Raw genomic sequence first — 15,920 nt, forward strand, 5'->3', positions numbered from 1 at the left:
TCCAAAGTATTTTTAAAAATCATCTATTTACAACTCTAGTTGATGAGAGTGAGAGTTATGGATGACCTCGTGAGCTTTTTCCAATGTCATTAAAGGAAGAAACGAACAAGGAAAGGAAAGAAGAGACAAAGCCATGGTTATTTAGAGTGACACTAATGCCAAATTTGCGTTTAATGGACTTAATTGGGAACAAAACAAATAAGATGTAGGGGGTGTATGAAAGTGAAATGATTGTCAATGAGGGGCTTCACATGAAGGGTCCTCTAAGGAAAGAGTTGGGATCGAGTATTATCCTTTTTTAATGTGTTGGCTAAGATTATCTCATTCAGACTAGCTAAAATAACACTTCTAGAGGGACCTTGATTTAGACGAGATGATGGAAGGTACTAGGAATTATTTTTGATTTTCCTCAGGGGCAAAAGAATGAATATTATGAATGAAATTCCACCTATAGCCATTGCAAAGTAATTATCAATACGAATGGAGAGAAGACTACATAGATGTAAAGCGACAAGGTATTGAACACCCATAGTTATTTGTTTATTAGAAGAAAAAGACAAGTTTTGTTAAAGTTTGAGAACATGTGATAGTTTCCAATTGAAGTTTGAATGATCCCAAAATTCTCTAAAGGTTTGTATTCCCCTTTTTTACAAACTTTTTCCATTAAGCTATTAGATAAGCAAGGAGGATTTTATTTCTAGTTGGACAAACTGATTCCCTTAATGAAAGACTTGGCAATCAAACTTAGGTAATGTCTAAGATATTGGTAATGTCGAGGTAGCTTTTTTCTTAGAAGTGATTTTTCAAGCTCTCCAAATAGTTTTGAAAGGGGTAGAACCATGGTTTTTAAATAATGGAGTCATTAGGAGTTTACCCCACCAATTGATTAACTTTCAAGGGTCTTTCATTGTAGAAATATGAGCGTACATTGTCTAACCAATTTGTTCCATGATACTCACTAACCATTTGCTAATGCAAGGTCTATTCCTTGTACAAATGCATTTATGATATTCATCCCATTTTTGTCTTTTGGTTCAATATAACTTAGCTTGAAATTAGTACAAAAGAACCCTTTCTATTGCTCTGCTTGGCTCAAATGGTTTTTTTAATAAGCTAGGCAAGTTAGTTGTAACAAGTATTAGAAGGGGATATCACTCCCTCCTAAAACATAACATAACCTCTAAATAATTGTCTCTTTGGGGGGGATATGATGACTACTATTGGAGAAGGGGGAATTTTTTATTTTGGGTGTGAGCGAGAACTCTGTAAGGAAGGGTGAGAGCATTTCAGGGGTTCTTGGATCCCATAGTAATGGTGATTCAAGCTAGGAGGTGGAGGTTCGAGTGGATGGGGACCCACAGGGCTTTCAAAAAGACCTAGGGAAGGAGCATTTTCAAAGGAAAGATGTTAAACTGAAGATCCCCTAGAAGGCACTAGAGGATGTTAGAAAGGTGGGTAACTCCCATGATCCTCTATGGTTCTAAGATGAATGGGTATGCTCGAAGCCTTGGTCGACCCTCTTTAGAGTCAAACCGATGGGCAAGTCAAGTTTCCTAGGTATTAAAGATATTTCAGATAAGAAGGGGAAATTTTCTATTGTTGTCCAAGGATGAGTTAATTGATAATAACATTAGCCTAATGTCAATGACTCTAGTTTGAAAATTTGTTGGCCCTCATCCCAACATCGTTGTTGTGAGAATATTTGCCAAGAAGAAATGAGATTTGAAGGGCAACATGGACATCTCTCTGATAGCAAAAGGCTTCTTTTCCTTCTCATTTTCTTGTCAATAGGATTTTACAAAGATCTTCTATGGCAGACCCTAGGTGATTGGTAAACCTACTTTGGCTCTCTATAAATGGTCTCTTAACCTAGATTTGAATGATTTTTTTTTTTGTGCAAGCCCTTATTGTAAGGAAACTTGGCAATAAAGAATATAACCGTTTCCACATAACCCATAATAGATCTGAAATAAACACAGGATTAAAATCCACATGCAAGAGAATAGACAACATACCCACAAAATTGTGACACAAGATATACCCTGGGAAACCCTCATTGAGGGAAAAACCCAGCCTCCAAAAGCATCCATCACCATGTATTATTCAGCAAAAATACCATTGCCATACAACTATGGAAGCCTTCATGGCCATAGCCACAACCGAGCAAACTATGTGAACAAGCATGAATCCACACATCCCATGCCATGCTTTCAACCTTCACAAATGCTCCCTTGGCTAACCTGTCAAGCCTTGTCCCGCTCGACTCTTGCCTTTTGTCTTCTCCTTGTCACTCTTTCTCTTTCTCTTTTCTCTCTACAACAACTACCCTTGTGGCTGCTTATATAGTAGCAAGTCCCACAAAACCACTAAGTGGTATTACATAAACCATGTGCTAAAACCATGTGCTACCTAACCCACTGACCCCACATTTAATATTGAGCATTTAATTCTTTTCCCCCAATATTAAATAATTACATCAAATATTATCACAATGTTACAATACAACTCATCAAGAATATTCCATGGGAATCTTTACATGTTGCATGTCCACCTAGGTGGAACATTACATAATAAAAATAAAATAATAAAATTGTACACTCGAAAGTGTCCCACTCTAAACCCTTCTATCCAAACAATTCCATGAGTTGGAATGTTCGAATGCCGACTTAGAGCTCCCTATCCACGGAGTGCAAGAGAGTATATTTCAAGAATAAGAAAGCTCTCAGATGAGCCTTAGAGATACTCTTCTTGCTAGTAAACCATGCAATGGGAGGTTCCAAAGACAAGATGCAAGAATGCAAATGTCTCAAGGAGTTCCTCAAGAATGCAATGCAAATGAAGATTAAGCTAGAATGAATATGAAAAATGCAGCTATTCTAAGCATGGATGAGAGTGTTACAATCCAACTATTAGACTATATGATTTAAGCTAAATGTAAAAATGAAGCTAAGCTAAGCTAAAATGCCATGGATGCCATGGATGAGAGAATGTAGACAAGAAATAGAAGTTCTCCACAAAGCTCCAAAGAAACTTGTTAGAAAACCTGCAGCATAACAATATTCAAAAGATGGATGGATTGAGGGGGAAATCTCTCTCCCTTTTAAAGATGTATGGACGGTGGAGATCAAGATGAAGATGGTGGATGATCAACGGTGGAATTTGAAAAGAGGAGTGATCCATGTGCACACACAAATCAACCAATAGAATATAAGTTGACTTGTCATATAAGACAAAAGTTACAAAGCCTTTTCTTTTAATTGCAAAATAGAAAAAGGACTTTATGTGTGCACTTTAAGTGGGTTAGAAGAATGAGGTCTTTTATTTAATTAAAAGGGGACATGTTCTTTTAATCAAATAATGAACTTAGGATAACATAGTCAAACTATAGGTTATAATCAAATAAATTGATTATTAGCAATTTGGCTTAGGTAAGTGATTAAATTAATTTAGCCAAAATGTTGAAAAGGGGGCTAATAGTCTAGATGACCATTTTTAGGTGATTACAAAAATAACAATATTATGCAATGTGTGCAACACCCATTATCTCAACAATCTCCCACTTGTTGTATACATTGCATAGGGTCAATCCGTAGCCACACAAAATGAACAAGGGAACAATCCCTCCCAACACATCCACCATTAAAAATACACCAAGAGCTCCATCCTGGTACCCGCAACAAAATCAAAGTATCCAGCATCTCAAACATAAATGATCTCACCTCCTATTATGCCACTCCCACTGGACATACATAAAAGCCATCCAAAGAGAAAACCACCCAACTTGTCGCATTAGAAGATCATAAAATCCTGTACCAACTGAAATTCCAAGCACAAAAGCCTGATCCAAAGGTAATCACATGTATCCGTAGTTGTCAAAATATCCATAGCTGAAATAGCACCCACAACAAAGTGCCAAACCCATCCAACTATCCATACCTCAAAGGTATAACAAGTGAATCTCATATCACCGACATATCCAATCTATAACCTGCAATCACAAGCCTCAAGAGAAATACCTACCACATATATACCAAGAAGCTCCCACTGCAAAAGATAATGTCAAATCTATAACCAATCCACTCAACACATCTCAAAGAAGTGAATCCATGTAGTATCAAGGACATCCACAATACATAAACTGATATCCTGCAAGAACAACTCTCATAACATGTCTCCAATAGTCTCCAAGTTCTCCACAACCAACAAAGGAAAGAGATAAATAAATAACCATGTCATCTCTCACATGACATACATGAGCACAAACCAGTGATCACAATCTCTAACCAATCTCAAATCCAATGTAGGCAAAACTAAACATCCAGAAAGATAACCAAGACCAGAGAAACCATGCAAATCATAACTTGTATCATGTCCTTCTACACACACCTCTAGATGTAAACTGTGCAAGTATGATCTCCTCCATAAAACCCCAACAAGAAGCCTCAACAACACCCAAACCATACCATATAACTAATCATGGATGTAAGCCTCGCACCAGAAGATCAAACTCAATAAAACCATTCCTAAACCAAGGAATAACCATTCCTAATCCAAGGAATATGCCCAATATAAAACCATCTCCCATACTCAACCAGCATAACAACATATGCACATGGAGATAACCAATGCTAAACCATCTCTCAAATGAACCCTCTAGAACTAACTCATGTACCATAGCTCAAGATCCATATCCATGAAAGACAAGCATAAATATAATGCAACTGAGAGAAAAACTATGGGCTATACCTCTCAAGTAGCAAACTGCCGAGTAGACCAAGAGTGGGGAATGAGAATGCTCATCAAGATACCCAAGTCTCCAACCAAGACTCATCTAAGAACAATCTCCTCTCAAGTCCATATCAGGTAACTGCCCCTCGGACTTCCTGCTGAAACCATCAACTGTCCCAACAAATACTTCTCTAATCCAAGAGAAATCAGCATCACCACCGTCTCTAAGTATCCATGAGCACCTGTAACCAATCAATCCATGCCAACTCCAAATGCAACATAGCAATATCATGAAGTATCTAGCTTATGATCAGTGTACTCAATGCCAAGAAACTAAACCAAGATCAATGTCAAAGTTCCAACCATGGCCTCAGGAACATAAACATGACAACATGATCTAAACCATCTGAACCAAAGAGATAACATGCTCTACATGAACACACCATAACATGTCACAACTCTAAACGCGTATCAAGAGTATACCATGACATAATAATGAAACCATCCTCACACCAAGGATAACATGCTAAATAAAAAATATAAACCACACCTTTGCCAAGAACTCTGTAAGTCCTCAAGATGCAACCATCTCCACACACCATGAAGAAACCATCTCCACATACCAGGAAGAACCATCTCCACACACCATGAAGATAACCAAGAACTCCATGAGTCCTCAAGATCTAACCATCTTCAAACACCATGAAGATAACAAGTGCACCATGCAAATGTCAAAGATGCTTCTGCAGCAACAGGATCTAAGACAAACCTCCAACATCTGCAAATACTCAATAAATATATCAATGCCAACAACTCCCACTCAACTGTGGTACCAAGTCACCTATGGCATCATAAAATCCATCCTCTCCAAACCAAGAAGATATAAACTGTAATGCCCCGCCAAGGGATCCAAAAGAATTAACCTAAAGTTTCACTAAGTTTGCTAAACATATTTTTTTTTTTTTTAAAGTAAGAATGTATAACATACACATCAAACACATAGTAACGGAAGCAATAACATGTAATCATTGACAAACATACATTGCAAGTTACATTTCTTAAAGATCCCAAGACGTTGAGTCACGTTTAAATTTAATTAATTCTAAGTCTAACAACTATCACATACATATGAAAGAATAATCAGAAAGTCCCATGTCCATTATATACATTTGTTCCAAATGCCTCTTGGCAAATTAATTCGGAATGCTCAATCATCCTCTGTACAAGTCACAGGGTATGAAGGGCTTAAAAGAATATACATATGTAATGATAAAGATACAACATCCTCAAATCCATGATACAAGGAACAGTAAAAATATATGAAACTATTCACCATACATGATACATCCATACATCCATAATGATAAAACATCTATCATAAAATCTAACCATCCGTCATAATAATCCAAGAACATAGTGAAGGTAAAAGCCAATCACGAAATCTCCAGCCACGGTGACCACGGAATGGATCTCAATGGTAAGAGTAAAAGCACTACCACCCGACCGCGTGGAACCTAAATGGTCCACTCCCACCGCGCTGAGGAGATAGTCTCAAGTCCCAAATAAGATAACAAAACCTATAATCATAAATACTCTCTAAGTCCAGGAAATCCTATAAGTATGCTAACTCAAGGGTTCCTAAAAAGATCGACATCTAAATCCCAGAGGTACCACAAGACACGTAGGAAACCTAATATGCAAGCGGGAAAGTGTCATCGCAAAAGTCATGTAGAAGTTACCCGAGCAATCCCTTAGGAATCTCGGGTCCCTACTGATCCTGCGGCCACTAGTATCCTCTCGTACTGACGAGGCATACTATGGAGTGCAAGGTCGTAACCAAGCGTCCTCTCTACCCCATCCTAGTCTGTACTAGCACTCATGGCATGGGAGAGAACATACAATTATCTTATTAGGTTCATTTTCCCTTATTTAGTGTACATGTTTTCACTTATTAAATCAACTTACAATGGGTTACTCCAGGCAGCCTCTTAGGGCCCCGATCCCCATTGCAAGCCACTTCCCGACTCTACACATAGATAACCTACCCTAAGCTCATGAAAATACAAATCAAGAATCATAATAAAACCACCTCAGTCCTATATGAGCAACTGAAAAGACATCATAAAAGATAAGCCACAAAACTACATCAGTTCTTCATGAGCAACAGATAAGCACCAAATAATAATCATATGACCACGACAGTTCTCTATCAGCAACTGAAGGCATCAATGATAAAACACAAAATCCAATGGTTCTCCAATGAGCAACCAGAAAGTATCTCAATAGTAAATTACAACACTGATCGAAGACTCCAAAATGGTCAAGTCAAAACATGACATCATCAAGAACATAACAAACACTTCAGTCCTTTCAAGCGACCGAAAATCAATTCAAGTATAACTGATCGAGACTCAAAAATGGTTATCAAATATAACTGATCAAGACTCGAAAATGGTTAAGTCAGGTATCTCATAAACATACACCTCAGCTTCACACAAGAAGATTGAAAGCAATAACAACTAGTAAATACAATCATGTCATAGAGCACTCCATCACACTACCATGGTCGGGTTAAGAAAGATCGAGACCAAATCATCATAACATCACATTCACAACCCCGAGCCTCTGGTAACAACCTAAACTGGTCAATACTAGAACAAACCCCAAAACCTCAAAACATAGACAATATAACAAAACAATATAGTTCATATTCTCACTGCTAGATTGATTTGAACATATGTAATCAGGTTAAGTGTAATATTTTTGTTTCTAGTTTAATGTATGTTTTCACGAAAATAAGTTCACAGTTTGACCTACACGTTAACCCATTCGTCTCATAATTAACATATAAATATAACCCATATAGATATTCGTATAAAATTGTACAATTACTTTACTTTTGATTCTAAGTCAATTAATCAATATAATTAGAAGAAACTTATTTATTTAATTATTGAAATGATGACCTATTATTTTAAATAAGAAATTTCAATTTAACTAAAAATCAATCCTATATAAATCTACAGTTATATTAACAATTTTCATTATTAATTAAATTTAATTAAACTAATTTCAATTAATTTAATCAATAATCACTGTTCTTAATTACTTATTTTAATATCTACATTAATTACTAATTTATTAATATTTATCCAAAAATTAATTAATAAATTAATACTTACATAAAAAAAACTATATTAAATGCATTAATATTTAATTATTAAATATTAATAAAGATTATTATTAAAACATTATTAAATAAATAAATAAAAAACATATTAAAATTTATTAATAAAAGTTTTAAATATTAATAAAAACCCTTTTTAATAACATTAATTTAATTAAAATCGAATATATAAAAAAAAATTGCGTAATTTTTTTTTAAGCCCGCCGGCTTATACACAAAGGCCGCCTGCGGCAGGGATGGCAGAGCTGCCGGAGCGGTACGGGGGGGGTGTGGGTATTCCCGCCTCCTCCCAAAATTTATTATTATAATTATTTTTTTTTATTTTATTAAAACTTTTTAAAACATTTTCCTATAAGTAATATATGTTTTGTGAATTATAAAATTCGTAATTTATTTATTTATCATTACATTTATTTTTTTTAATATATGAACTTATTCAATTAAAAATAAATCTTTTCCACAATAATATCTTAAAATATATTTATATTTTCGTTTATATATATATAAACAATTTTCATATTAATCTGATAGGAAATTACAAACAACCATTTGATTTTCTATTCTAGAATTTTCCAATTTCAAATTCAAATCTTTCCCAAATCATCTGATAAAAAGGTTTAATTAACATTCGAGTTTCTAAATTAAACTTCTCTTAATTCACCAACCCTCCCTATTTAATTACAATTTCTTTTTCTTTTCTTTTCTTTTTTATACCTATGGACAAGGTTTTCAATTTGATTTATTTTTATTTCAAACATATCATACAGATGATATGCGTAGATACAGAACAAGAGAATGAAAGATTCACACAAAGAAGTTCAGAGAATCTCTTTCAACAATCACAAAGAAGACAAGATAATCTAATAATCATAATTCTAACTTGGTGAACATAATTCAAGAACCTACCTGGTTCTGATGCTAAAATGAAAACCCCGAGAATCCGCTCCTCTGAAATTCGCTTCTAAAAGTTGTCTCTCCAAAATTCTTTGTCTAATCTTCCTGTCCCCAGAAATGAACCTTCAATGTTGTGATAAGCAAATTTTCTCCTCAAATCGGGGCACTAATTGTGCGTTTACCCGAGAAGACTCTTTGCACAACTGAGTTAACTCCAAATTAACTTTTCTTATCTTTTCTTTTAATTTGCATTCATCTTTTATGCACATTAAGTTGAATTATTAAATAACTTTATTTAATATTCCACTTGACTTCTATTTTTAATCTTTATTACTTTTAATCTCATGCACACTTTATGAAATTAAAGTAACATTATTATTTTCACTTATTTTTTTAATCTTTTAATAAATTTCTTTTATTTAATCTTATGCATAAGTCATGCGAACTAGAATCTTTATTAAATAATTATATTTTCACTTTTTAAATTATTTTAGAAACTAAATTGATAAAATTATTTATTAACTCAAATAATAATAATATTTAGCATTTATTTAAAAATGAACTCTAAATATATTATTATTAAATTAACTAAATATTATCACGTTCTAAATTTAGACTTAAAGCTTTTATCTCCAAATTTAATTCCTTTCATTTAATTAATTTCTCAATTTAAATAAAAATAATAATTAAATATTAAAATGTCATAATAATCTTCTATTAAATTAAATCATTAATTAATCGTTTTAATTAATTTCTTTTATATTTAAACTCATGCCTAGATCATGCGATCTAGAAACCTTTAATAATTTAATATCTTTTCCACTTTTAATTTATTTAAGAAACTTTAATTGATAAAATATTTATTAATTCAATTAATAATAATATTTAGCATTTATTTAAAAATGAACTCTAAATATATATTTTTATTAAATTAAATAAATATTATCACATTCTAAAATTATACTTAAAACTTTTATTTCCAAATTTAATACTTTTTATTTAATTAATTTCTCAATTAATTAAATATAATTAAATATTAAAATATAATAATTTTCTATTAAATTAAATCATTAATTAATCCTTTTAATTAAACTTAATTAATAGAAAATACATCAAGGACTCATAAAGCAACATATGAAAACCCATCATAGAAGAACACATACTAAATCAAACAAAAAGGGTTATAATCACGAAATAACATCATTTAATGCATTCGGAGGGTACTTAACTCAGATACTTGTCCTAATTATCAATTAGGACAATTGGCTAAAGGGTTTAGGAATTGGACTTAAGAGTTTATCTCCCCTCTCTTACCATTGAGATAATGCGATAGGGTACGATCATCCTGGCAATTCAGGGAAGTCGATACCCGGTACGTGCAACCTGCATAAAATCCACGCATGTACAGAAAAAATATTCTAAGCTAAACAGACAATGGCAGGAAGTGGTGCATCGTGTAGATCCTGACTAGCAGGTGACTACGACTCCCTTCCTTAACCACATCATAAACACCATACATAAAGAAAACAAACACGCACACCATACACATGCAGTATGGGGTAAGTATCCATAAGAAAGCACATGTGATAATAAACCATATAACTAATCATCATTGATAATTGAAAACATTGAATAATCATCATACATGCATGAAATATAGAGTACCAAGTAATCTCATCATATAATAAACTGAGTGTAAAACAACATCTAATAATCTGAAAGTAATGCTACTAAACATCAAGTATAAAACTGGCCTAAAAGAGTTTGGCAATGAACACTGAAATGCGACTTAGGGGCAGGCACTACATAAACCAAACCAGGAACTAATCCTGCACTGTCACCCCATCACTGTCACAAGCTCCCACTAAACCGTGTATCTAAGCTATCCATGACATCATGATGAAAACCCATCCTCTAACCATGAGAATCAACCAAGGCATTAAACCATCAAAGAACTCAAAGTGCACATCATGAGCTCCTCAAAAGAAACCAAATAACCATGATCCTCAACCAAGAAGATATACCACCATAACTGAATCAAAAAATCCAAGCTAATGAACATCAAGGATGTACCTGTATAACCAATCATGTCATGCCAAAATCCATGGCACCATGATCACATCCATGAACTAAGCATCTGGCTCTCAATATGTCCAACCTGTCAGCATAGTCAACCACAATCCTCCACCATGATTGTACCTGGTAACAACATCTCATCCCTTCTACATGAAGAAAATAGTAAATCATGTGACTTAGGGCATAGACAACCCAAATCCAAGCCACCAATCTGAATATGCATCAGTAATGAAAGATCAATGGGCAAAGACAACCCATAACCAAGCTATAAATGCAACCTGTAAGTATAGACCGCTTACAACACTGCACAACTTGTAGATCCAACAAGTCATCATGCATATCCAAACTAAACATTGATAACCATATCATCATGAGACCAATCTGATTATGAACTGAGTATACAATGACATCAAATCTTAAATTTCCAATGCCATAAACTCATAATGTTACCATAGTCAAAATATACCTATAAGCTGTTCAGATAAATATATCACCAAATAAATCATGCCAAACCTACACCAAATCTAAACCAATGTGTAGAGCTCTCCAAGAGCTTTCCGTTGACTACTTGAAGTCCAAAATCCGACTCCGTATGCCCAAGTTATGCTTTAATTTGTGTTCAAAATAAATAACATCTGACTTTAGGGCTCTTAAAACCTGACAAAATATCAAAATCATAGAACCAAACCTACACCATCTTGTAGTGCTCTGAATTAGCTTTCCAACGCCTATAAGAACTCTAAAATCCGATATTCTGAGAGAAAGTTATGGCCATTTTACTAAGACAGTCTTTTTACCATTTTCAGTACGATTTTTCATTTTTAAATTTTTTCAGTGACGAAAATTCCGACGGGATTAAATTTGACGGCCATCATTGGCTGAAACCAAAAAACTCTTTCATTTCCTCTTAACATGGCCAAACTAGGGCATATTATATATCAAATTTTATGGAAATGTCGACCTGGATCCAATGGTGAGGTCTGTTTTTATCCAAGAGGTCATTTCTGCATGCTACCCCCCAAAATCCTCATTTAAATGAAACATCCGAAAAAATCTTTTTTCTTTTTGTCCAACAATTTCACATGCCCAAATCTTTTAACATCCCATCATAACAGCAAATCCAAAACCCTCAGATCTGCAATAAATCATTCATATATCTTGCCATTTCTTTTATCCTCTCATGCATTCCCATGGATTCAATCTAGGGTTACAATAATAAAACCATAGCTCTGATACCACTTGTAAGGAAACTTGGCAATAAAGAATATAACCGTTTCCACATAACCCATAATAGATCTGAAATAAACACAGAATTAAAATCCACATGCAAGAGAATAGACAACATACCCACAAAATTGTGACACAAGATATACCCTGGGAAACCCTCATTGAGGGAAAAACCCAGCCTCCAAAAGCATCCATCACCATGTATTATTCAGCAAAAATACCATTGCCATACAACCATGGAAGCCTTCATGGCCATAGCCACAACCGAGCAAACTATGTGAACAAGCATGAATCCACACATCCCATGCCATGCTTTCAACCTTCACAAATGCTCCCTTGGCTAACTTGTCAAGCCTTGTCCCGCTCGACTCTTGCCTTTTGTCTTCTCCTTGTCACTCTTTCTCTTTCTCTTTTCTCTCTACAACAACTACCCTTGTGGCTGCTTATATAGTAGCAAGTCCCACAAAACCACTAAGTGGTATTACATAAACCATGTGCTAAAACCATGTGCTACCTAACCCACTGACCCCACATTTAATATTGGGCATTTAATTCTTTTCCCCCAATATTAAATAATTACATCAAATATTATCACAATGTTACAATACAACTCATCAAGAATATTCCATGGGAATCTTTACATGTTGCATGTCCACCTAGGTGGAACATTACATAATAAAAATAAAATAATAAAATAACAATATTATGCAATGTGTGCAACACCCATTATCTCAACACTTATTTGGGTTAGGCTTCGAGAGCTCCCTCTAGAATTATGGTATGAGGATATCTTTAAAGGCATGGTCAGCTCCTTTAGAGAACTATTATATATTGACCTAGTCACAATTTCACAAAGAAGGTTCACTTATGCCAAAATCTATATGGGGGTGGAATAAGATAAAGATGTACTAGAGGTTATAGAAATATATTGTAATCTTGGCAAATGATTACAAAAACTAGATTTTGAAAGTGTTCCTTTCATCTTCTTTCATTGTAAGAAGATGGATCATATAGCAAAGATGTGCCCTTCCTTTATTGATAAAAAAAACTAGAAAACCCAAGAAAATGGAATGGATAAAGAAGGAAAAGGCTTCAACAAATGAGGAGAAGAAGGACAACCAGGAAAATATTTATCCTTCCAAGGAGGGATGGGAAGCTAAGAAGAATGATGGTCTCTTGTAAGAGGTGAATGTGTCGAAATCTAAAGAGGGTGACAATTGAAATTTGAATTGTGGGAAGGATAACCCATAGGTGCAAAACTAGTAGGTGGCAAGAGGAATGAAAAGAATGGAAGAAGGGGGCTCTTCTAATTCCTATTAAGAAGATCTAGAGAATATCTATGTCATACCTCACTTGGTTGGGGATCATTCTTTGGAAGAAAGGGAGATTTAGGACAATAGGGAGTCTATGGAAAGCATAACCCCTGATGTGACTTATCAAGATACTCAACCATGCAATGTGTTGGGAGGGTCAGAGTGTCAGGTCCTGGGCATAAGATACAATAATCCCCTAGCTAATAACATGGAACCCATATTTTCACAATGTGAAGGGGGAGATACATCTACTAAAGAGGAATAGGAAATAGTCTCAAATAGGAAGCCAAGAAAAAAGAACAATAGAGACCCTTCTCTAGCATCCCTAGTAGTGACTAGAAGAAAATATAAGCCAAATGTTGGAGCTAAGCCAAAGATGCTAGGAAGAAAAAAAATCAAGCATGGTCCATGAGGAAGAAGCATGTAAGAACTTAGCGAATGAAACTCAGTTGACCATCCAGGAAACATGTTCTCACAAAAAGAAATGAATTTCATTTCATGGAATATTTGTGGCTTGAATAGCCCACATAAAAAGGATGTTTTGAGAAATCTTGTTACAAATCATAAACCTGATATAGTTATGATTTAAGAGACTAAAATGATTAAGGAAAGAGTGGAGTCCTTGAGATTTTACAAGAATTTTGCAATGGTTGGGTCCATCACTAAGGGAGATTCGGGTGGGCTTTTTGTCTTATGGAACTCTTATAAATTCAAAAGTGAGATTTTTTTTAAGGTGATAATCTTCTACTTATCAAACTTTTCAATTTTAGAGATGATGTTAACTAGTATGTCTTGAATGTTTTGCACCCAATTCGAAGAGAGGTCAGTCTAGATACTGGAATAGAATTAGGAACCTTACTAGAAGGATTTTGAATGGTAGGTGGATCATTATGGGAGATTTTAATACTCCTTTGAAGTGATAGGAAAAGAAGGGAGGGTTGGAGAGTAACTTGGATAGTAGGATGGATCTTATGAGTCTTATTAATGATTTGGCCCTCATTGATGTGGATCTTCAAGGGGGTGATTTTACCTACATAAATAGGAGAATTGGTGAGGAGGTTATATTCATGTAAAACTGGATAGAGCTTTAATAAAAGTTGATTTTATTTCCTATCTTTCTTGTTCTCTGTCAACTTTGGCTAGAATGAGTTCAGATCACTCTCCTATATCTTTAATTTTGGATTCTTTAGATAGAAATAGAAGGTACCCTTTCAGGTTTGAAAAAATGTGTCTTAGACATCCAAGTATCTAGGATAAAATTCAAGAGTGGGGGTCTATTAATATTGATGGCATGGGCATGCTTAAGGTAGCTAAAAAACTTAGGAATGTCAAAGAGAAATTCAAGATTTGGAACAAGGTAAAATTTGGGAATATCTTTGAAACAAAAGCTGGCATTATCATAGAAATTTTCCAGATATAGGAAACTATTCAAAATTTGGGTTATGATCAAGATACCATATCTAAAAAAAACCTTGATTTCTTCTTATCATGATATTATTTCTAAAGAGGAGGTTTATTGGAATCATCTAAGAATCATCTCAAGTTATTCATTGCTCCTTTTCAAGACATGTTTGGTCCCTTTTTCTAAGTAAGTTCAATTTCTCTTGGATTTTTCTAGTTGACTCTATAGAGTGATTCTCTCTCAACGGTCCTTTTTCTTTCATACTTCTAAGGAGTTAAAAATTTTGTGATCTCTCTCTTCCACATATTCTGTCAAGTATTTGGAAAGAGAGAAACAATAGAATTTTTAAGGACAAGGCTTCCCCTCCTATGGTGGTCTACTATAAAATTAAAAATGTTAATGTGGAGAATGCCAATATCAAAGACTCTAGTGGTATCAACTTGAAGATGGTTATTGAGAATATGTATTATGGGAATTCCACTGAGAAGAGGAGACTAGAAAGTAAATGGGATTTTCCTCCAAAAGATTGGTGTAAGGATAATTTTGATGAGATGGCTAAGGGTAATCTTGGGTTGGTTGGTGTGGGAGAGTGATAAGAAACCACTGCGGTTATTTCTTGGTTGTGATGGCATTTCTTGTGGGAATCCAAGCTAACCACTTAGTTGAGGTAATGGTCCCCCTCTAGATTACCCAATTGGCTAAGGATAATGGGGTCTCTCAGCTCTGGTTGGAGGGAGGTTTAATGAACATTTTCAATTGCCTAAATGGTTCTTCTATCCCCTCTTGGACTATTGGCAATATCATTAGGGAAATTATTGACATCCTTAAGTCTATGGACAAATATCACATAACTCATGTCTGTCATGAATCAAATATGGTGGTAGATTCAATTTGCCAATGTGGCAGTGAGGTGTGATCAAAGGAGACCTGGTAGGGAGATAAGAACTTATCCAAGGATGTCATATCATGCATTGATTATGTCATTATTAATGGGAAGGATTTATTTTTAATATGAATGGAAGTACTTAGAAGTAATGGTTTGTTACTTACAAAACATAGGAAGCAAAGAAAGAATGACATTTGTAATTATTTC

This window comes from Cupressus sempervirens, chromosome 9 (genome assembly GCF_028749045.1).
Source record: "Cupressus sempervirens isolate cs-2001-9-10 chromosome 9, ASM2874904v1, whole genome shotgun sequence".
Taxonomy (NCBI): domain Eukaryota; kingdom Viridiplantae; phylum Streptophyta; class Pinopsida; order Cupressales; family Cupressaceae; genus Cupressus; species Cupressus sempervirens.